The sequence below is a fragment of the Capricornis sumatraensis genome, chromosome 16 (assembly GCF_032405125.1).
Source record: "Capricornis sumatraensis isolate serow.1 chromosome 16, serow.2, whole genome shotgun sequence".
In the NCBI taxonomy this organism is placed as follows: Eukaryota; Metazoa; Chordata; class Mammalia; order Artiodactyla; family Bovidae; genus Capricornis; species Capricornis sumatraensis.
The window spans coordinates 35632118-35654442 of record NC_091084.1 but is presented as its reverse complement, the minus strand read 5'-3'; the positions used below and the strand labels follow the sequence as shown (position 1 = coordinate 35654442).

The 22325-nt window shown below is 43.4% G+C and overlaps 1 protein-coding gene across 1 annotated transcript in view; it reads left to right on the top strand.

Annotated features, from left to right (window-relative positions):
* CLMP (CXADR like membrane protein) overlaps nt 1–22325 on the top strand; it is a 105809-nt gene that overhangs the window by 59679 nt on the left and 23805 nt on the right. The window lies entirely within an intron of this gene.

Below are 22325 nucleotides of genomic sequence, written 5' to 3'. Positions count from 1 at the left end.
TGAGTCCATATGTAATTGATGCATTTAGGAACGAGTCTTGGGACTTCCCTGGAAGTGATTATGATTTCACCTTCCAATACAGGGTGTGCAGGTTCAATCCCTGGTCGGGGAGCTAAGATCCCACATGCCTTGAGGCCAAAAATCCAGAATATAATAAACAACAGAAACAATATGGTAACAAATTCAATAAAGACTTTAAAAATGGTCCACATAAATATATATATTTAAAAAAAAAAAAAAAAAGAAAGAAAGAACAGTCTCTCCTGCCAAAGGAAGAGGTAGAGGAAGCAAGGAGTGTAAGTTACAAGCAGAGTGGACTTGGACCTGATCCTGGAGAACCTTGAACTTCACAAGATCCTGTAGGCCAGGCCAGGGCCCCTAGGGGTTGTCACGTAGGGCAATGCTTGCAAATGTTTCCACCAAAGTGCTCCTGAAGGTGGGGGAGTGCACATGTGCACCTCTGGGGACTTGAGAACACAGCCCAGAACAATCTGTCACACGTGAGACATTTCTTTGAAGTCTTACTTCAGCTTAAAATGCATATGAATTTTTGCAGTACTGTTTACAATAGCCAAGACACGGGAGCAGCCTAAATGTCCACTGACAGAGGAATGGATAAAGAAGACATGGCGCATATATACAATGGAATATTACTCAGCCATTAAAAAGAATGAAATAAGGCCATTTGCAGCAATGTGAATGGACCTAGAGATTGTCATACTGAGTGAAGTCAGACAGAGAAGGAGAAATATCATATGACATCCCCTATATGTGGACTCTGAAAAGAAATGATACAAATGAACTTACATACAAAACAGAAGGAGACTCATAGACTTAGAAAATGAACTTATGGTTGCCAGGGGGAAAGGATGGTCAGGGAATTTGGGATGGTCATATACACACTGCTATATTTAAAACAGATAACCAACAAGAATCTACTGGATAGCATAGGGAACTCTGCTCAATGTTTTGTGGCAGCCTGGATGGGAGGGGAGTTTGGGGGAGAATGGATACAGGTACATGTATGGCTGAGTTCTTTAGCTATTCACCTGAAACTATCATAACACTGTTAATTGGTTATACCCCAATACAAAATAAAAAGTTCCTCCAAAATGCATATGAATTTAATCTTCTACTCCAAATACTTTTTAAAATACAGGGGATTATTTTCAATTAGTTACAATTTAGTAAAATGACAGTCCAAGAAAATACTGATCATGTGGTTATTCTATAATTCTATGTGGTCCTGTCACACTGTCCATGAGCCCCAAGAGAGGAGCATATCTTTTTGAGAAGCAAAAAGGGAATATCCATTCTGTCCACTGCTATAGCCCTAGCATCTCAAAATGTGTCTTAGCAGGTGCTCAGAAAGTAGTTATTGAATGAATGACTGATATGCATGAAATGACATGGTCAGATATTCTAAAATGTGGCATGGACAGATGCCTATTAGATAATCTCAGACACAAGCCAGAAAAGCAGGGACTGGACGCCTTAGGCCTCTGCTGCCAGATAGGCCTGTGTGCTGAAGGAAATATATCTAAATTCCTTTTTATCTAGATTTACTCATCTGTGACACTGAAACTGTTAGTCACTCAGTCATGTCCAATTCTTTGCAACCCCATGGACTGTAGCCCACCAGGCTCTTCTGTCCATGGAATACTCCAGGCAAGAATACTGGAGTGGGTTGCCATTCCCTTCTCCAGGGGATCTTCCTGACCCAGGGATCAAACCGTGGTCTCCTACGTTGTAGGCAGATTCTTTATCATCTGCACCACTGGGGAAGCCCATCTGTGACACTAAAGCCCACCCACCAAAAGCCTGGAGATTCAAAAGGGGTTGGGAGAGTGGGACGCTCACAAAATTAATTCTCCATCTGCTTCTGGATTAATATCAAAGAATGGTAAATCAGATCAGGTGGGAAAACTGTAGATAAAAAACCACGACTATTGTTACACTAAAAACAACCAAAAGAAAAATTAGAGCTGTTCTCTTAGGACCCGTTTAAATAGTATTTCTCTAGAAGCTTCTGTCTCCTGAATCTCACCTCGAATGATTTGCTTCCCCCTCACTGCTCTTCTTGTCTTTCCCTTGCAACCCAAGCTTGAGTGATCATGTCATTTCCGCCCAAACATCCAGCCCCACTCCCAACAGTCTGCCTGGCAAAGTTCCCCTCTACCTGTCACCCATCCTATCTACTGAAATGTTGTGACCACTCAGACCACAGGGATTACTTCCTCCACAAATCCCTGGGTTTTTACCATCTCTTCTGAGCTCCTGAAATTTCACAGGATTTGCCCATTTTGTACTGTCTCATAAATGGCAGCCCACTCCAGTATTCTTGCCTGGAGAATCCTGTGGGTGGAGGAGCCTGGTGGGCTGCTGTCCATAGGGTCACACAGAGTCAGACATGACTGAGGCAACTTAGCATGCATGCAAGCATGCATTGGAGAAGGAAATGGCAACCCACTCCAGTATTCTTGCCTGGAGAATCCCAGGGACGGAGGAGCCTAGTGGGCTGCCATCTATGGGATCGCACAAAGTCGGACGCGACTGAAGTGACTTAGCAGCAGCAGCAGCATAGTATTCTCATTCTGTCACACCACTTACAACTATATTGGGTCCTTTGTGAGCACAGGAATCAGGAATCCTGTGTTAGTCCTCCTCTCATATTTCTCACAGAATCCCAGTGTGGGGACATAATTCACGCTCACACTGTTGGTTCCCTCCTTGACCCAGGAGCTGGCAATCAAGGAAGTCTGCTTGCATGTTCCACACAGCTCCTCGCAGGACTCACCACCAATTTCTCCTGGACAAAAATCTGCAGATCTCTGCTAGAGTTCTATAGAGTTCATGCCCTCAGATCACAGCTGGAGGCCGGTAATATGACCAGAAAAGCTGATTCCGGGACTCAGAACCACAGTGGCTTTTAAAGGCCACAGAGAAAATGAAAGCTTTATTTAAACAAATATTTTTCCCAGGAAGCCGTCGCTCTTTTGTAGGGTTTCTAAGCTGCAAATGCAGCAAAAGAGGTGAGGGTGGATGAAAGCGGGTGCTGGGCAGAACAGGGATTCATTTACATTGGGCAGGATGGCTTGGTCCCTAGGGTTTCTGGACCGCTTCAATGCATTCTGAAAACTTTGATTCATTTTTTCCCAATCTGAGCCAAAATAGCTGAAATACAATATTCCTGGTGAACAGGAAGGAGAGAAGAAAGGAAGGAGAGAGAAAACAAGACATTTAAAAAAAAAATCCCACACACTTTTTCTCTATGGGTTCCATAGATCAAAACTAGCAGATTGCAGTTTCCTCACTCCAAATGAGACTTGCTTTCACATCATTCTGGTACCCTGCTCTCAGACAAGTTTCTATGGAGAAGATAGAAATGTCCTTTCTCCTTTCCTATCAGGTTGAACAATGGAGGTTGCAGCAGAAATGCTTTCCAGCAGGGCTGTGAGCAACCTGAGGACAAGAACATATAGCTCTGGTCCTGAAAGACTGTCCTATGGGGCAGTGTCACAGTTGTGGGGCTCACCCTGCAGAGATGACTATCTGTTGAACAGGAGAAGTGAGAGGATAGAAAGCCACACGTGTTATCAAGTTGTTAGTTGTTCTCAAACATGGAGCAGAGACAATATTGAAGACAATGCCTGTTCTCCAACCCCAGTCACGTACTGGGTTGAACACAGGTGTTTTTAAATCCCATTAAGATGGAAGTAAAGGAATAAAAGGGCTGCAAATCCACCAAGGACTAGAGAACATGGGAGGAAATTGAGGGGAAAGAGAAATGTCTACAAACGTTTGGATGAAGGGAAGCGGATGAGGAGAGAACAGATAACACCATGTCCCAGGGACTGAAACCCACAGCTCACAGAGGAAAGGCTCAGGAGCTGAAAGCAGGTCCGCAGATGCAGCAAAAAGATGAACTGGGGCATGTTCTTAAAGCTGGGGCCTCAAGTGACAATCTGTTTTAAAAGACTTACGTGTCTCCTCCCACACCCTCTGCAGAAAAGCCCCAATTCACCACCCCACAGGAGAAGGGAGTTTGGAGGACCAAACCTAGAGACATCAGACCCAGAAGAGAGCAAAGGGCCGAACTGGAAACACGGGGCTTCCCAAAGTCCAGATCTGGAGGCCTCTTGTCCGAGGCTGTTGGATTTGCATTCTGAATGGGACTCCCCGGGCCCCCACCCCCACTCCGGCCCCACAGCTTAGAGATTGCTGGCAGCCATTACCTACCTCCCACTAATGGATGGGTGACTTGAGAATTCTTCTCCGGAGAAAGAGAAGAGCTACAGAGAAAAAGCCTCTGAACACTGACATTTGGGAATCCCAGGATGAAAAAGCGCACAGAGAAATCTGTGGTGCAAAAAGCCCTGCTCACTCTCGATCCTTCCAAAGAGCTTTTTTGTATCTCTCCCTCCAACATGGCACACTTGAGAAAAGTAAGAGGAAGACAAACAGAAACAGAGATTCTGGAAGGAACCCTGTGATCAATATCCTAAGGGACAGAACGGAAGAAATTGAGGAATGTTAGGCAAAAGGAACAGATGAATGATAATAATAGCAATATTTATTGAACATTTACTCTGTACCTGGGATATATTTAAACTAACTTAATCCTCATAAGATGCTTTTAATCCTCATTTAATGCCCATGAGTGGGGTACAATTATTTCCCCCATTTTATAGATGAGAAAAGTGAGGCACAGAGAGGCTGAGGAACTTGTTAAAGGTTATACAATCAGAAAGGAGTGTGTACTAAAAGTATTTGAATTGCTGATTTTAACAACATCTAAGAGATCCTTTGGGGGGAGTTCCCTGACAGTCCAGGGATTAAGGTCCACTGTAGGGGGTGCAGATTCCATCCCTGGTGAGAAACTAAGATCCCGGAAACCATGCTGTGCAGTCAAAAAAACAAAAACTCTTGAGCAACTCAAACAATATGAGAAAAAGATAAGAAAATGGGAGGACCAACCCAGGAAATCCAACATCTATGGCACCCCACTCCAGTCCTCTTTCCTGGAAAATCCCATGGACAGAGGAGCCTGGTGGGCTGCAGTCCATGGGGTCGCTAAGAGTCGGACACGACTGAGCGACTTCCCTTTCACTTTTCACTTTCATGCACTGGAGAAGGAAATGGCAACCCACTCCAGTGTTCTTGCCTGGAGAAGCCCAGGGACGGGGGAGCCTGGTGGGCTTCCATCTATGGGGTCGCACAGAGTTGGACACGACTGAAGCAACTTAGCAGCAGCAGCAACAGCAACATATATGCATACAAAGAGGAAGAAGTGAAAATGGAAGGAATTATATGATTATATATTTAGGTAGTATAATAACATTTCTTGACACTTAAATGAAATGAGCTTTCAGATTACTAGCCATAAATGAATGGGGTTGAGGGGGGAGGAAGACCCACTATCTTAGCAAAATTTTCCAACTCCAGGGAACAAGATAGGATCCTAAGAACACCCAGAGAGGGGGAAAAAAAAGAGGTCATTTATGAAAGATCAAAATTAAAATTGGCATCAGACTTAGCAACTAAACAGCAGCAGACTTCTTAATAGTAACTCTGGAAACTAGAAGTCAGTAGAGCAATGTCTTCTGGAATTTGAGTGAAATTACCTAATATTCCATAGCAGCCAAGCCAGGAGTCAGGTGTGAGATGCTGAGTGCACAGCAACTGGTAGCAAGTGTTACCTGTTGGAGAGAAACTGAGGGCCAGGTGTGGGGGAGACACCTTTCTCAGTAGACCATTTTGTTCTCTTTGAATCTTTACCATATGCTTATATCACATTACTCCAAAAAGTTTAGAATCAAAAAATCACTTAAGTAATGCCAATAATTAACTAGATTTGGGAACCACCAAAAGCCTTTGGGTGATTTCCAGTTCTCTGCGTCTTTCTTGTAAACATGAAGTAGGCAGGGAGAAAGGGAGGTCCACCAGAACCTATTTGCTGCATGATGAACATGCAAAAATTCTCTGGAAGACAATCCTCTGGCGAGCCAAAGGCAAGACTCATCATTAGGTCATTGGAATAAATACATGATTGAATGAGAGGATAAATGAGCATGAAGCGGTCATTTGAGTCATTTGGGTGGGGGTGAGTGACAGGAAGGAAGTAAAATTAGGGGAAATTCTTTGGCATTGTAAATCCTCCCTTGCTGAGACCTGCCATTTTCTGCAGGGATGTATCCTGGGTGCAGGGAGCCAAATTGTCATGCTGGGTCTCTTCCTGCCACCTTAACGTGATAAACTGAAGTCTGATTTAGCTGATTTGGCTGCATACCATCATTAAGTAGCATGCAGAGCAAGGTCCGGATTTCTAATTGCCATTCTCTGTCTCTGGGAAAAGAGAAGCTCTGAGATGTTTCTTGTGAAGCCTGAGCTAAGCCTGATTATAGTTCTGTTCACACATTTGATGTGGGAAGCATATTAAAGCTACTGCAGTCCTTAAGAACTTATCTGATATGCTAATTATGTTTAAACCCTTTTAAAAAGTCTGTGTTAAATGAATGATATGAATGAATGAACATATTACTAAGGGTATATTAAGACAATTTATCCAAATGTTAATAGGTTGATAGCATCAGCCTCTTGAAGAAGGACTGTATCCTTAAATGCTAGATACAAATAGTGTTTGGGGGAATTACTGTCTTTCATGTTCTAACTGAAGATTTTTTTTTTTTCCTCCTTGACATTAGGATGGCACAGCTTCTATAAAAATTTCTCCATGACCTATTCCAGGAAAATGTATTACCAGAATGATATGTAGAGTATAGTTTATATCATTTGTAGAGCATAGGCAGTCTGAAGTCAGACTAAATTGACATTATTAGCTCTGAGGTCTTAGCAAATTACCTAACCTGAGATGAGGCAAACACTGTTTCACAGGGTTAAGTGATTAAATGAATTTATTCACATTTTGTTGTTGTTCAGTCACTAAGTCGTGTCTGACTCTTGGACTGCAGCACAGCAGGCTGTCCTGTCCACTATCTCCCAGGGTTTGCTCAAACTCATGTCCACTGATGGTGCTGCTAGCTAACCATCTCATCTTCGGCTGCTCCCTTCTCCTTTTACCTTCAATCTTTCCCAGCATCACGGTCTTTTCCAATGAGTCAGCTCCCTGGTGGCTCACACAGCAAAGCATCTGCCTGCAATGCAGGAGACCTGGGTTCGATCCCTGGGTCAGGAAGATCCCCTGGAGAAGGAAATGGCAACCCACTCCAGTACTCTTGACTGGAAAATTCCATGGATGGAAGAGCCTGGTGGGCTACAGTCCGTGGGGTCCCAAAGAGTGGGACATGACTGAGTGACTTCACTTTCACTTTCTTTTCAGCACTTCGCATCAGGTGGCCAAAGTGTTGGATCTTCAGCATCAGTCCTTCCAATGAATATTCAGGGTTGATTTCTTTTAGGACTGACTGGTTTGATCTTCTTGCACTTGAAGGGACTCTCAAGAGTCTTCTCCAGCACAATTTACAAGCATCAATTCTTTGGCACTCAACTTTCTTTATGGTCCCACTCTCACATGACTACTGGTATATAAATATACTACATATAATGTGTGTATATATACACATATATTATATATATTCCTTATACAGTAACTGGCATATAGTAAGCACTCAATGAATGTTACTATTGTTAATATTATAAAGCATTTTATAATTTGCAGAGTACTTTTAGATAAGCTAATACTAAACTACTTGTTCTGCATAATAAAACTCAAAATATGTATGGGAAAGAATTGTGAAATCTAAAAAGTGCTATGCAAACATAAAAGTCATACTGTTGAGCTTATCATTGCATTTCTATAAAACAAAATAAAGAATTCGTATCATAACCAACTCCTAGGGATACTGTGGTTGCAAAAAAACTTGTGAAAGTATTTTTAATTCTATGATAGTGATTATCACTGTGAGTGGGGAGGCAGAAGAAGCTAATGTATAAATCTTAAAATTTTATTAAAGGATGTGGTTGGCAGCCTCTAAGATTATCCTGAGAATTCCTGCTTCCTAGTATTCCCTTATGCTTGAGTGGGCTGGACCCTTTGTCTCTTGTGAATCCTGCATTAGCAAGCAGGTTCTTTACCAGTTGAGTCACCCCCAAAGCCTGCTGAAACCACAGCAAAATCAGTTACACGATCTTGACAGGTCTGTTAATATCAAATTGTTTATTGTTTTATATTATAAGATAAAGAGCCTCTTTACCATAAAGGGAAAAAGGAGAAAAAGGATAAAATGAAAGAAAAGGATAGAGGGAAAGAAAAGAAAGGATAAAGATAAAGGGAAAAAGGAGAGTGAAAAAGCTGGCTGAAAATTCAATATTCAGAAAACTAAGATCATGGCATCCAGTCCCATCACTTCATGGCAAGTAGATGGGGAAACAATGGAAACAGTGACAGACTTTATATTTGGGGGCTCCAAAATCACTGCAGGTGGTGACTGCAGCCATGAAATTAAAAGACGCTAACTCCTTGAAAGAAAAGCTATGATAAACCTAGACAGCATACTAAAAAGCAGAGACATTACTTTGCCAACAAAAGTCCGTCTGGTCAAAGCTATGATTTTTCCAGTAGTCATGTATGGATGTGAGAGTTGGACTATAAAGAAAGCTGAGCGCCAAAGAATTGATGCTTTTGAACTGTGGTGTTGGAGAAGACTCTTGAGAGTCCCTTGGACAGCAAGGAGATCCAACCAGTCCATCCTAAAGGAAATCAGTCCTCAATATTCATTGGAAAGACTGATGCTGAAGCTGAAACTTCAATACTTTGGCCACCTGATGCAAAGAACCAACTCATTGGAAAATACCCTGATGCTGGTAAAGACTGAAGGCAGGAGGAGAAGGGGATGACAGACGATGAGATGGTTGGATGGCATCACTGACTCGATGGACATGAGTTTGAGTAAACTCCAGGAGTTGGTGATGGGCAGGGAGGCCTGATGTGCTGCAGTCCATGGGGTTGCAAAGAGTTGATTATTACTGAGTGACTGAACTGACTGACTGTCTGACTGATTCAGACCAAACCTATGCACTTTTCATTATGCCATGCTGTCTCTCTTCAAGCAAATACAAAAGCATTTGCAGCAGGGTCTGGCACCACTCTGAGCATTGATAGTATTCTTGTGCTTATTCGCTCAGTCGTGTCTGACTCTTTGTGACCGTGTGGACTGTAACCCTCCAGGCTTCTCTGTCCATGGAATTTCCCAGGCAAGAATACTGGAGTGTGTTGCCATTTCCTTCTCCAACTGCTATCTATAGCATTTCTTTAAACTATACCTTATCCAGGATGCTTCAGATTCTGGGTGTCACAAACTAACAACAACATTGACAGAATAGTTGGCACACAGAGGCAGGTGAGAAATGAAATGTTTCCTGCCATATCAATAAACAAGGATGTCACAGTCATCAGGGATTCCCGTCCTCCAGTGTGAGCTGGTAACCCCTAAGGGTACTCAGGAAGGAGAATAATATCTGCAGTCTAACAGCCAGTAGATTGCCTTCATCAGCAATCAATGCAAAGAAATAGAGGAAAAGAACAGAATGGGAAAGACAAGAGATCTCTTCAAGAAAATTAGAGAACATTTCATGCAAAGATGGGCTCGATAAAGGACAGAAATGGTATGGACCTAACAGAAGCAGAAGATATTAAGAAGAGGTGGCAGGAATACACAGAAGAACTGTACAAAAAAGATCTTCACGACCCAGATAATCACGATGTGATCACTCATCTAGAGCCAGACATCCTGGAATGTGAAGTCAAGTAGGCCTTAGAAAGCATCACATGAACAAAGCTAGTGGAGGTGATGGCATTCCAGTTGAGCTATTTCAAATCCTGAAAGATGATGCTGTGAAAGTGCTGCACTCAATATGCCAACAAATTTGGAAAACTCAGCAGTGGCCACAGGACTGGAAAAGGTCAGTTTTCATTCCAATCCCAAAGAAAGGCAATGCCAAAGAATGCTCAAACTACTGCACAATTGCACTCATCTCACATGCTAGTAAAGTAATGCTCAAAATTCTCCAAGCCAGGCTTCAGCAATATGTGAACCGTGAACTTCCTAATGTTCAAGCTGGTTTTAGAAAAGGCAGAGGAACCAGAGATCAAATTGCCAACATCCGCTGGATCATGGAAAAAGCAAGAGAGTTCCAGAAAAACATCTATTATTGCTTTCTTGACTATGGCAAAGCCTCTGACTGTGTGGATCACAATAAACTGTGGAAAATTCTGAAAGAGATGAGAATACCAGACCACCTGACCTGCCTCTTGAGAAATCTGTATGCAGGTCAGGAAGCAACAGTTAGAACTGGACATGGAACAACAGACTGGTTCCAAATAGGAAAAGGAGTATGTCAAGGCTGTATATTGTCACCCTGCTTATTTAACTTATATGCAGAGTACATCATGAGAAACGCTGGACTGGAAGAAACACAAGCTGGAATCAAGATTGCCGGGAGAAATATCAATAACCTCAGATATGCAGATGACACCACGCTTATGGCAGAAAGTGAAGAGGAACTAAAAAGTCTCTTGATGAAAGTGAAAGAGGAGAGTGAAAAAGTTGGCTTAAAGCTCAACATTCAGAAAACAAAGATCATGGCATCTGGTCCCATCACTTCATGGGAAATAGATGGGGAAACAGTGGAAACAGTGTCAGACTTTATTTTTGGGGGCTCCAAAATCACTGCAGATGGTGACTGCAGCCATGAAATTAAAAGACGCTTACTCCTTGGAAGGAAAGTTATGACTAACCTAGATAGCATATTCAAAAGCAGAGACATTACTTTGCCGACTAAGGTCCATCTAGTCAAGGCTATGGTTTTTCTTGTGGTCATGTATGGATGTGAGAGTTGGACTGTGAAGAAGGCTGAGCACCGAAGAATGGATGCTTTGAACTGTGGTGTTGGAGAAGACTCTTGAGAGTCCCTTGGACTGCAAGGCGATCCAACCAGCCATTCTGAAGGAGATCAACCCTGGGATTTCTTTGGAAGGAATGATGCTAAAGCTGAAACTCCAGTACTTTGGCCACCTCATGCAAAGAATTGACTGATTGGAAAAGACTCTGATGCTGGGAGGGATTGGGGGCAGGAGGAGAAGGGGAGGACAGAGCCAGTAAGCCAGTAAGCTGTAGCCTCACCCCAGGGTGAGCCCCAAGGGAGCTCAGGATGTGGAAAACAGGAGATACTGGCCTACGAAAGCTGAGATGCATATGAAAGGAATGATTTCAGTGCGCCCAGACTGTTGCATCTTCCTATACACAGAAAAGCACCAAATTCCTTAACTTGGGATACTGGCTTCCTTTAATTAACAATAATCTTTTGATGTTCAGACTACCTGCCGTTTGCTGGAAAACTTCTGTATAACCTGGCTCCTCCCCTTGCCTTCTCAGAGCAATTCTCTCAGGGTTACTTGTGATGCTGTCTTCAGGGCTTGAAGTCCTAAAAATTCCCACAGATTAAAACATAACTCAACTTTTCAGAGCTTCTCAGGTGGCTCTGAGCATGCATGCATGCCCTCAACTTTTAGATTGTGAATATTTTTTAAGAGGACAGTGGTAACCAGGAGTGTATAGTTGTTTGATGAATATGAGCTGCCCTCCGGTTCCCACCCTAAGTGGTGTCAGGCTACAAAAATGAATGACATTCTCTTTTTGTCTATGAAGACACCCCAATAATAGAGAAACAATATAAGCACCCAACAAATCTATCTCAAGGCAATGTGTGATCAATATGAAGGTGAGGGTCAGAATGTGCTCTAGGAATTTAAAAGAGAAAGATCACCAAGGTGATCAGGGATGGCTTCATATAGTGGTCTAGTGGTTGAGACTCTGCATTCCCAATGCAGGGGGCACAGATACAGGTTCAATTCCTGGTCAGGTAACTAAGATCCTGCATGGCGCATGGCCAAAAGCAAGAACATTAAAAAAAAAAAAAAAAAAATAGAAGGAAAGGAAATATTGAATATTTAGCTTGGGCCTGAAGTATTGGTTGGACTTTGAGCAGCTCTGATTGATAGGTAATGACATTCCAAAGACCGGGAACAGCAGTCTGACTGCTTAGGAAATGAGTTGCCAAGCTGAGCTCAGTGTTTGGCACATCAGACCTTACCGTGGTCCCTCAGTCCTGGTGAGGTCTCACATACTGGTCACTAATATCACATAAACGGCATGTGAGCTCTACCACTGTCCTATAGTTGGGGGTTGGCTATCTGAGAGTAATGGTTTATCCAGGTCAGGGGAAGGCTACAAACCCAGTCTAAAGGGATCACTCTGGACTTGAACAGACACCAGTTATTCCTCAGAATTCTGTTCTCGGTAGTATGCTTGCTTGTACACGTTCCACGCATTTGTTTGTGTTCACATATGCAGGAACATACAAATCCTAGAGACCCCTACAAGCCTGCCCATGTCTATATGCAGATCAGATGAGAATATATGCCTTTAATGCTGACACTCCAAGAACTAACCTATTTCATTGACATGCCTATTTATAGCTTCTATCTCATTCCAAAAGCTAAGTCACTTTCTAAACCTAAATCTTTTATCACCTTCAGCAGAGATTCAACCAGAGAGAGGAAATTAAAAATAGATACAGACTGGCTATTGAGAGAGCAGCAATCAATTTTTAGGGGTTCATGGCAATGGAGACTTGAGATTATGTTGATAATTAAAATCCACTGATAAGTTAAAGCCTCAGTTCAGCCTTTGACTTTATCCTTCATCCTCCACCTTCCCATCAAAGCTAATGACAAAGAGAAGATGACCGTCCTGAACTTGATCTGTTTCACCCTCCATCACCCTCTCTAGGGACAGACAGAAGAACCAAGAAACCAACAAAATTATAGTACAAATTTGTCACTCAGTGTATTTTAAAACTATAGTGGGCTTCCCAGGTGGCGCTAGTAATAAAAAATCCACCTGCCAATGCAGGAGACAAAGGTTCGATTCCTGGGTTGGGAAAATACCCTGGAGAAGGAAATGGCAACCCACTGCAGGATTCTTGCCTGGGAAATCTCCTGGACAGAGAAGCCTGGTGAGCTACACTTCATGGGGTCGCAAAGAGTCGGACACAGCTAGGCATACACACACACTAACAAACCTGTCAAGATTGTGTAGCAGTTTTGCTGTGGTTTCAGATTTAGTGATAATAAGAGACTATGAACAATTTGATATGTTTTAGCAGATTAGTTTTAAATATGAAATTTACCTGAAGGTAAGATAATAACCAAAATGACCTTCTGGGCCGTCTCAAGTTTGAGATTCTACATTGCAGAGAACTAGCCCATTCCAGGGTTTTGTAATTCAGTAAATTACTGGCCTAGAACAAAAGCTAAACATCAAGATTAAAAGGACCCTAAGGGGTCTTCTGCTAATTCCTCCCCTCTAAAATACCTTGAATGAATATTTATTCCTTCACTCTTTGCCTTTCTTTTTTGTTGTTCTTTTTCAGTCACTCAGTCACGTTCAGCTCTTTGCAACCCCATGGACTGCAGCACGCCAGGCTTCCCTGTCATCCACTATCTCCCTGAGTTTGCGCAAACTCATGTGCATTGAGTCGGTGATGCCATCTATTTATTTATTTAGCTGTACCAGGTCTTAGTTGCAGCACTTGGAATCTTTGATCTTTATTGCAGCAGGCAGGATCTTTAGTTACAGCATGTGAACACTCAGTTGCAGCATGTGGGATCTAGTTCCCTGATCAGGGATGGAACCTGGGCATCCTGCACTGGAAGCTCAGAGTCTTAACCACTGGACCACCAAAGAAGTCCCTACCTTTCTTTATCGACTCTCTGCAGATGACACTTCACAACACCTGAGTAATCAATTCGTTTCATAACAAATTCTGCAATGAAAATAAGATTTTTTTGGTCTCAGACAAAATAAACATCCATTTCAGCTGACAAAAGTTAAACCAGTGACCTTAAGTTATTTTAAAAAGTGTTTCTATTTCTTTAATGGATTTTTTTCCCATGAGCCCTGGAAACTAAATGCATACAGTTTGAAATTTAGCATATAACCACAAATGGCAGCAAAGTACTTAAATCCAAGGTAATCTATAATTCTTTATCAATGTTAATAATGCATTTTACTAATGAGGCATAGCTAATCCTAAGTAAATTCTGCCCCCTTGTGGATTAAAATATCCACAACTGGTTGCATGGGGCCAATTCTTTTTAGTTCTATCAAATGGCCCTTCAATGATGATCTTTAAAAATAATATACAATGGAACAAATAATCATTTGTATAAATTGTGTAAGAGCTGATTGATGATGACAAAATATACTGACAGCGAATAGTATACCTCTGTATCTTACACTTTGTATATTAGGACTGTGTCTTGACTATACCAAGTACTGGATAAATATTCATAGAATGTTAGAAGAAACATGAAATATTGGGTTTAACATCCACATAGAAGAATTCCTTTCATAGCTCCTGATACACCCCCACTCAAGTGACTCCAGGAATGGAAAATTCATTAAATAATAACAGCTTGTTCTCCGATCAGGCAGGAATTAACTGTTAGAATGTCTATCAGCATATTAAGCCAAAGTATGGATAAACAATATGGCCCTACTCTATAGCACAGGGAACTATATTCAGTATCCTGTGATAAACCATAATGGTAAAGAATATGAAAAAAATGTATATGTGTATGAAAGAAAGTGAAAAGTGAAAGTGAAGTCACTTAGTCGTGTCTGACTCTCTGCGACCCCATGGGCAGTAGCCTGCACCAGGCTTCTCTGTCCATGGGATTTTCTAGGCAAGAGTACTGGAGTGAGTTGCCATTTCCTTCTCCAGGGAATCTTCCCGACCCAGGGATCAAACCCAGGTCTCCCGCATTGTAGACAGACGCTTTACCATCTGAGCCAGCTGAGTCATTTTGCTGTATAGCAGTGATGAACACAACATTGTAATTCAACTCTGGTGGTGGTGGTGGTTTAGTCACTCAATCGTGTCCGACTCTTTGCGACTCCATGGAGAAGCCTGCCAGGCTTCTCTGTCCGTGGGATTTCACAGGCAAGAATACTGGAGTGGGTTGCCATTTTCTTCTCCAGGGGATCTTCCCAACCCAGGTATCAAACCCTCCTGCTTGGCAGGCAGATTCTTTACCACTGAGCCACTTGGGAAGCCCACTATACTTCAATTTAAAAACCAAATGGAATAAATCCTTTGTCAAAGAATCATATCATTTCAGAACTGGAAAGAGGTGCTGGAGATCTCCCAGTTTATCCTTTTATGGTTGAATCCATTACACCATCTGGACCTAATTCTGCTCTCTGGAACAACACTCAATAAGTTCCATCCTGCCAACTTTTCACCGATAATTGTCAACTATTCCTCATATGACAAGTTTTTTTAGATCCCATCATCTCCCAGTTACAACCCTGGATGCCAGCTTTGTTGTGAGCATCCCTCCCATGTGCAGCTTCTAGAACTGAACACAGATGTCTGGATGTGCTCCTTTGTCTAGGATAGAAAACAATGAAGCGGTTATGCCTTAGGACATTAAACCTCTTTTAATGCAGCCCCAGCTCATTGGGATTTTTCAGCAATTATATCATACTACTGGTCAGTATAAATCTTGTAACCCCCCAGGTCCTCCAGGTCTTTCCCAACCCTGTACTTCTGTCTGGCTATAACTTTTAACAATTGTTGCTATTAAATTTCATCTTGCTTTTGCCTCAGAATCTCACCTAGCAAGATAACTATATCTTTTAAAATATATTTATTTATTTGGCTGTGCCAGGTCTTGGTTGCAGCACAGTCTTCTATCTTAATTTGAAGGATGTTTGGCTGTAGCATGTGAGCTCCTAGGTGTGGCATGTGGGACCTAGTTCCCTACCCAGATTTTGAACTCTGGTCCCCTGCATTGCGAGCACAGAGTCTTAGCCACTGGACCACCAGGGAAGTCCCAGATAATTGTATATCTTAATGTATCTACTCAGATTAGTTCTGCTATCTAGCTCTGGGCCATCCATATTTGATAAACATGATCTCTGTGTTTCCAACCAGTCAATTTCAAGGGAGAAGCTTTGATTCAGAAAAGAGATTAGAAAACACTGGAGGTGGGCCCATGTCCCTGACGGGCTACCCATCAGCCATGTGGCCTCAGCTGTGTGGTCCTCCAATTTCTCTTCTCTGAAACAGAGGTGATAACATGAGCTCTCAGGTGCTCCTAGGGCTCACATGAAAAAATGCGGTTGAATAGGCTGAGTTAAGTGTTAATTGCTAAATAAATGTAAAGTATTATTAATCATTAGCTTCAAATGGTTTGAGGAGGGAGGAGAAGCTGTTATCGTCTTTTGTATCTCTTTTCTACCTGATAGGTGAAGAGCGCCTTACGATTTTTTACTGTGGATAAATACACATGGAGTACATATTGAGACAGTTTTTCACAGAGGGGAAGGGAGGTGAGTTGATAGTCTTTAATCAGCCTGTGTTTAGTCTGGAAACTTCAACTATCTTCTATCAGCGTCTCTCCCTTTTCCCCCTCTCTTCTCCTCTTTGTCTGATCTGACTCCCTCCCTCCCCTCTCCTCTCCCCGTAACCCTCTCCCCGTCCTCCCCTCCTCCTCTCTTCCACTCTCCCCCCCCTTCCTTTATTCCATCTTTCTCCCTGCTTTTCCCTTCCTTCACCTCCTCTAAAACCAACCCTCAGACTGGAAATCAGGAGGAAGCTCTATACACCCCCTGCCTCCCCCGACCCACCGCCACCACCACCACTGAAGCCAAGGCTTCCACCTTGGTCCTTGCACCCACACCATTCATTTTAGGATTTCAGGAACAAATATTCACCTCCTTGGGGGAAAAGATAACAAGGCACCACACTGATTCCCAGATGCCTGAAATTCCACTGATAACCACAGCTGTGTTCCTTCAGCTCCAGTCTTTTTCTAAATATCAAATATACGTTTGTCTCTGAGGAGACAGCGAAATGAATCATTTAGCAGCTCAGAGTGAATTTGGTTTTCCGTTTCCAAAGACCTCATAAAGGCCGTTGGCTGGAGAGATTCTGGGGTCAGGCTAGTATGGGAAGGCAAAATAGAAGTCCCCGGGTTTACAGCCAGGGCGCCTGAGGGGCTGATGGGGTGGGGGAGGGGCTGCCTCTGCCTCCACGGCAGCCGCTCCCCCACCGGGGCGCTCTCTGCCTTCCCTCGGTCTGCAGGAAAAACCTGTCTGTCTCCAGAACTAGCTTAGGCCCACTTACTCCTCAGAGTCTTCCTTAACCACTCTTGTCAGAAATGATTGATTTTCCAGTAATCACGCAATGTGGTTACTTTTCCTGGGTGTGATCACGATGCTGAAATATAGCAGCAAAAATCTGTGACAAAATATATCTGTATATATATATCGAATCCGAGTCTCCTGCATTGCAGGCAGATTCTTCACCATCTGAGCCACCGGGGAAGCACCCCTCCCCCCTCCACCAAAAAAATAAAGACTAGTGTCCGTGCATGCTAAGTCGCTTCAGTCGTGTCCTACACTTTGAGATCCTATGGACTGTAGCCCACTAGGCTCCTCTGTCCATGGGATTCTCCAGGCAAGAATACTGGAGTGGGTTGCCATTTCCTTCTCCAGGGGATCTTCCCAACCCAGGGATCAAACCCTTGTCTCCAGCATCCCCTGCACTGGCAGCTGGGTTCTTTACCACTAGTGCCACCCAGGAATCCCATCTGTATATATCCATACATACATATCGCACAGAGTCAGACACGACTGAAGTGACTTAGTAGTAGTAGTAGTATATATGGAGAGAGAGTGAACAAATATGGCCAAACATTAAGTTATCTAGCAAAATGACTTTCAAACTCCTCACAATTCTGCTTCACCTCCTTAGCATGTTTGCCTCGTTTTCCTTTTCGTACAACTATTAATAATGACCATTTGTTGAGTATGTACTGTATATCCTGTGCCAGTGTCAGACACTTGATAAACATCTTAATAATCCTTACAATCGTCTTTCATGATTGATGTTTTTATACTCATTCAGAGACAAGACTCAGAGAAGTCAGGGAGTTAATTGGTCTTAGAGCAAATTAAGTCCACACCACATCCATCTGACTCCAAACTCACGGTCTTTCTATTAAATCTTGAACTGCATACAGTGTTCCAGAAACAGTCTGGAAAATACATTCCTGCGTGCGCACACATACACACACCCCTACACCTACAGAATTTTACATATATATTAGTCTAGAAATTGAAGGCCTTTGGGTGAGTCACTTTTCTCTAAGCCTTGATTTCTTGATCTATAAGAGAAGTTTAAAATTCCCCAAATCCGGACTTCCCTGGTGGCACAGTGGATAAGAATCCGCCTGCCAATGAAGGGAAGATTCCAGATACCAAGGATGAGCTAAGCCCATGAGCCACAACTACTGAAGCCCACACAGAGACTGAGTCCGTGCTCTGAAACAAGAGAAGCCACAGCATTGAGAAGCCCACATACCGCTAGAGAGTAGCTGCCATTTCTCTCCACAACTAGAGAAAGCCTAAGTGAAGCAGTGAAGACCCAGCACAGCCAAAAATAAATTATTTTAAAAAGTAAAATTTCCAAAATCCTTTGTATTTTTCTGAATGACATTTGATGATTTTGGTTTTCCTGAGGCCTTCTTGAACATTCCCTGTAAAGCAAAACACAAGGAAACTTTCCTCCCACTTCGGAAATTGAACAGGTCCATTGAAAAGAGTGTAACCACTGAGTGGAAGGCGGATGCTTGCACCCCTCCATCGCCCTTCACGGGTGCCCCACTGTACATTAAATAGTGGCAATGGCTCAGCTCCTGCGCGTGACTTCAGACAGTAACTGCTACGGCTCTCTATGTTACTTGTAAACAGTATGTCTACGCAGCCTGATAATCAACAATTCAGTTCTAAAACAGGACCCAGAAAGCACTATGGCCTCTCCTAGGGGCCCTGGGGAACGTGGGGTGTCAGAGTTAATGATGGCAGCGCTAGAGGATCCATTCTTTGGAGGGAATAGCATGCAGACCCTGGGCAACTTGTGCCTCATAGGCATTCAGCAAATATTTGAGAAGGAGAAAGTTCTCTGCTAGGGAAATAAGAGAGAAATAAGATATTTTATATGCAGATCCTAGTTTCTATTAAAAGTTACCCTGGGCGGACTTATTTGGTGGAATAGTGGCTAAGACTCTGCCCTCCCAATGCAGGGGGCCTTGGTTTGATCCCTGGTCAGGAAACCAGATCCCACATGCCACAACTAAGTGTTCAAAGGCCACAACTAAGACCCAGCACAGCCAAATAAATTGTGTGCTGTGCTCAGTCATGTCCAACTCTTTATGACTGCTTGTACTGTAGCCCACCAGGCTTCTCTGTCCATGGGATGCTTGTACTGTAGCCCACCAGGCTTCTCTGTCCATGGGATTCTCCAGGCAAGAGTACTGGAGTGAGTTGGCATTTCCTACTCCAAGGGATGTTCCCAGTGCGGGGTTCTTAACCCATGTGTCTTGCATCTCCTGCGTTGGCAGGTGGATTATTTACCACTGCACCACCTGGGAAGCCCATTAAAATACATAAATAAAAAAATAGAAATAAATATATTTTTTGAAAAAGTTACCCTGGGCCATTCGTCTTTTTGCATCCATAAAAGCAAGCTAGGTTACCAGTGGCCTTAGGGGAGGGAGCCATCTTAAAAAACTCAGCCAGGATTCTTGATCCTGCCACATCTGCTCGAACTGACAATCTGATCCAAAAATTGGGCCTCAATATGTGAGGGAAAGTCAGTGCAAGAAAATTACAGGTCTCACTTATTTGGACTAAGTGAGCCTCCATAAAAGGATCATCCAAGGCGTCTATTTGACCACCAAAACAAGGCCAGTTCTTTGGACATAACATTTTTAGAAAGATTTCAACTATGAATATTTCATGACAAACGTAGACAGCATATTAAAAAGCAAAGACATCGCTTTACTGACAAAGGTCTATATAGTCAAAGCCATGGTTTTTCCAACAGTCATGTACAGATGTGAGAGTTGAACCATAAAGAAGGCTGAGCCCCAAAGAACTGATTGATGCTTTCGAATTGTGGTGCTGGAGAAGACTCTTGAGAGTCCCTTCAACTGCAAGGAGGTCAAACCAGTCAATCTTAAAAGAAATCAACCCTGAATACTCATTGGAAAGACTGATGCTGAAACTGAAGCTCCACTACTTTGGCCACTTGATGCAAAGAGCCAATTCATTGGAAAAGACCCTGATGCTGGGAAAGATTGAGGGCAGGAGGAGAGGGGGACAACAGAGGATGAGATGGTTGGATGGCATCACTGACCCAATGGACATGAGTTTGAGCAAACTCTGGGAGATGGGGAAGAACAGAGAAGCCTGGCGTGCTGCAGTCCACGGGGTCACAAAGTGTCAGACACGACTTAGCCACTGAACAACAAGCCTTTCTCCAGCTTCCCAGGTGACTCAGTGGTAAAGAATCTGCCTGCCAAGCAGGAGACTCATGTTTGATCCCTAGGTTAGGAAGATCCCCTGGAGAAGGAAATGGCAACCCACTCCAGTATTCTTGCCTGGGAAATCCCATGGACAGAGGAGCCTGGCGGGCTATGGTCCATGAGCTGCAAAGAGTTGGACATGACTGAATGATTAAGCAGCAGTAGCAGCAAGGTCTTTCTCAATGAAAGTGAACCCTTCAGTGCCCAGGGAACCCAAGGCTGGCCCTTGGGGGTTAAATTGCCCCTTCTTGCTCACCTGCCAAGCAGCAGACACATATTCAGCAGCCCCCATTAGCATTGCCAAGCCTGGAGGTTGTAAGGAGAGCCCAGGCACTTTGCATGTAGACTTCAGGAGTTTGAGTTAAAAAGCACAGAAGTACCTGAGAACTCTGCAGGGATTCTAGGGACCTGAGGTTCAGGGAAGACTAGAGGTGAATACACCCTGATCCTGAGGCTCCTTGCCTTGGTAAAACCATTTGTGATTCATGGAGTGGCCTGGCCCTGCACTGCTGTGTTAATTCTGGGTGTGGTATAAATAGAACTTGGTGCTTTGGCAAAGCACACCACCCACCACTGTGTTCCTTTCCTTTGAGGACATCAACCAAATCTGAGCCTCTGATTCCCTCTAGTGGCTCAAATCGGCAACTTTCCTAGCTGATTCTTTGCATTTAATTATTCAATATATATTGAGTGCCTACTGTATGCACCAAATTGGTGCTAGGTTCTCTAACTTTGCCAGGGGTGCTTCATCTGAACACTGTCCTGTCCAGTGGAAAGTGATCAGAGATGGAAGCCAGAGCTCCTCCATAGAAGCTTAGCTTAGTACAGGGCAAACCGGCTCTGCTTTATGGGAACTGAAGGAGGATAGGTTTTATATGGGTTAGTTCTGCCACTAAATGAGTTGTAGGACCTTGGGCCAACTCCTTTATCCCCAGACCTCAGTTTGCTCATTAATAAAATGAGTTAGATGGGTTAGATTCAAATCCATCCAATACGTATTTATTGAGCACCTGCAGCATGTGAGACCCTGACTGAGTGCTCTGGGCATGCAGTGGTAATAGAACTTAATCTCAAGGTGCTTAGAGGCAACTGGAAGAACCAGACACTCAGGAAACCACATAAAACCAAGGGTATGAGTAGTTTAGCATGGCTGTTAGAGTGAGCTTCGCAAGGAGACAGATCTGGATAGAGCCTTGCACTGACACTTCCTAGCTGTGTGATACTGGGCAAGTTGGTGGAATTCCTGGTGATCTAGCAGTTTGGACCCCACACTTCCACTGCTGGGGGCCTTGGTTCCATTCCTGGTCAGGGAACTGAGCTCCCACAAGCCAAAAAAACAAAAAAAAATTTGTTGCTGGCACAGTACCATTTCTGGAAAAAGATGAAAGTTAAAGAAAGTAGAACTGAATTCCTATTGGCCAAAGGAATATTGGACGGATGAAGGGGCAGGATCCAAATGTGGTAGCTTGGAATTTCGCTTTGGGTAGAAAGTGCTGCTTCCTGTTGTGCAGCCATATGATATGAAACTATGGAGAATGAAGATGGAAGCTGGGGGAGGAGGAGACTGTGAGTCCCTTGAGGGAGCAGGGGCTGCCGCAAGAGCCCGCTTGTTCCTGGAGGCACGGCTGCACTTGCTGAGAGTTCTGTGAGGGCGGCCGGACTTCAAGGCTCTGAGGCGTGAACCACATCTGGAGCCTGTGCTGGAAGGAGGCTAACCCTGTCCTCTTTAGTTTCCGTCCTTTCAGAAGCCTTTGTTAGTAGGGGAGAGAAAGATCAAAAAACAAAGTTGTTTTTAATTTGAGTGATTTCATTGTTTCTAAAAACCCTGGAGGGTAGGGAAGGTGGGCATTACCAGGAGTGTAATTTG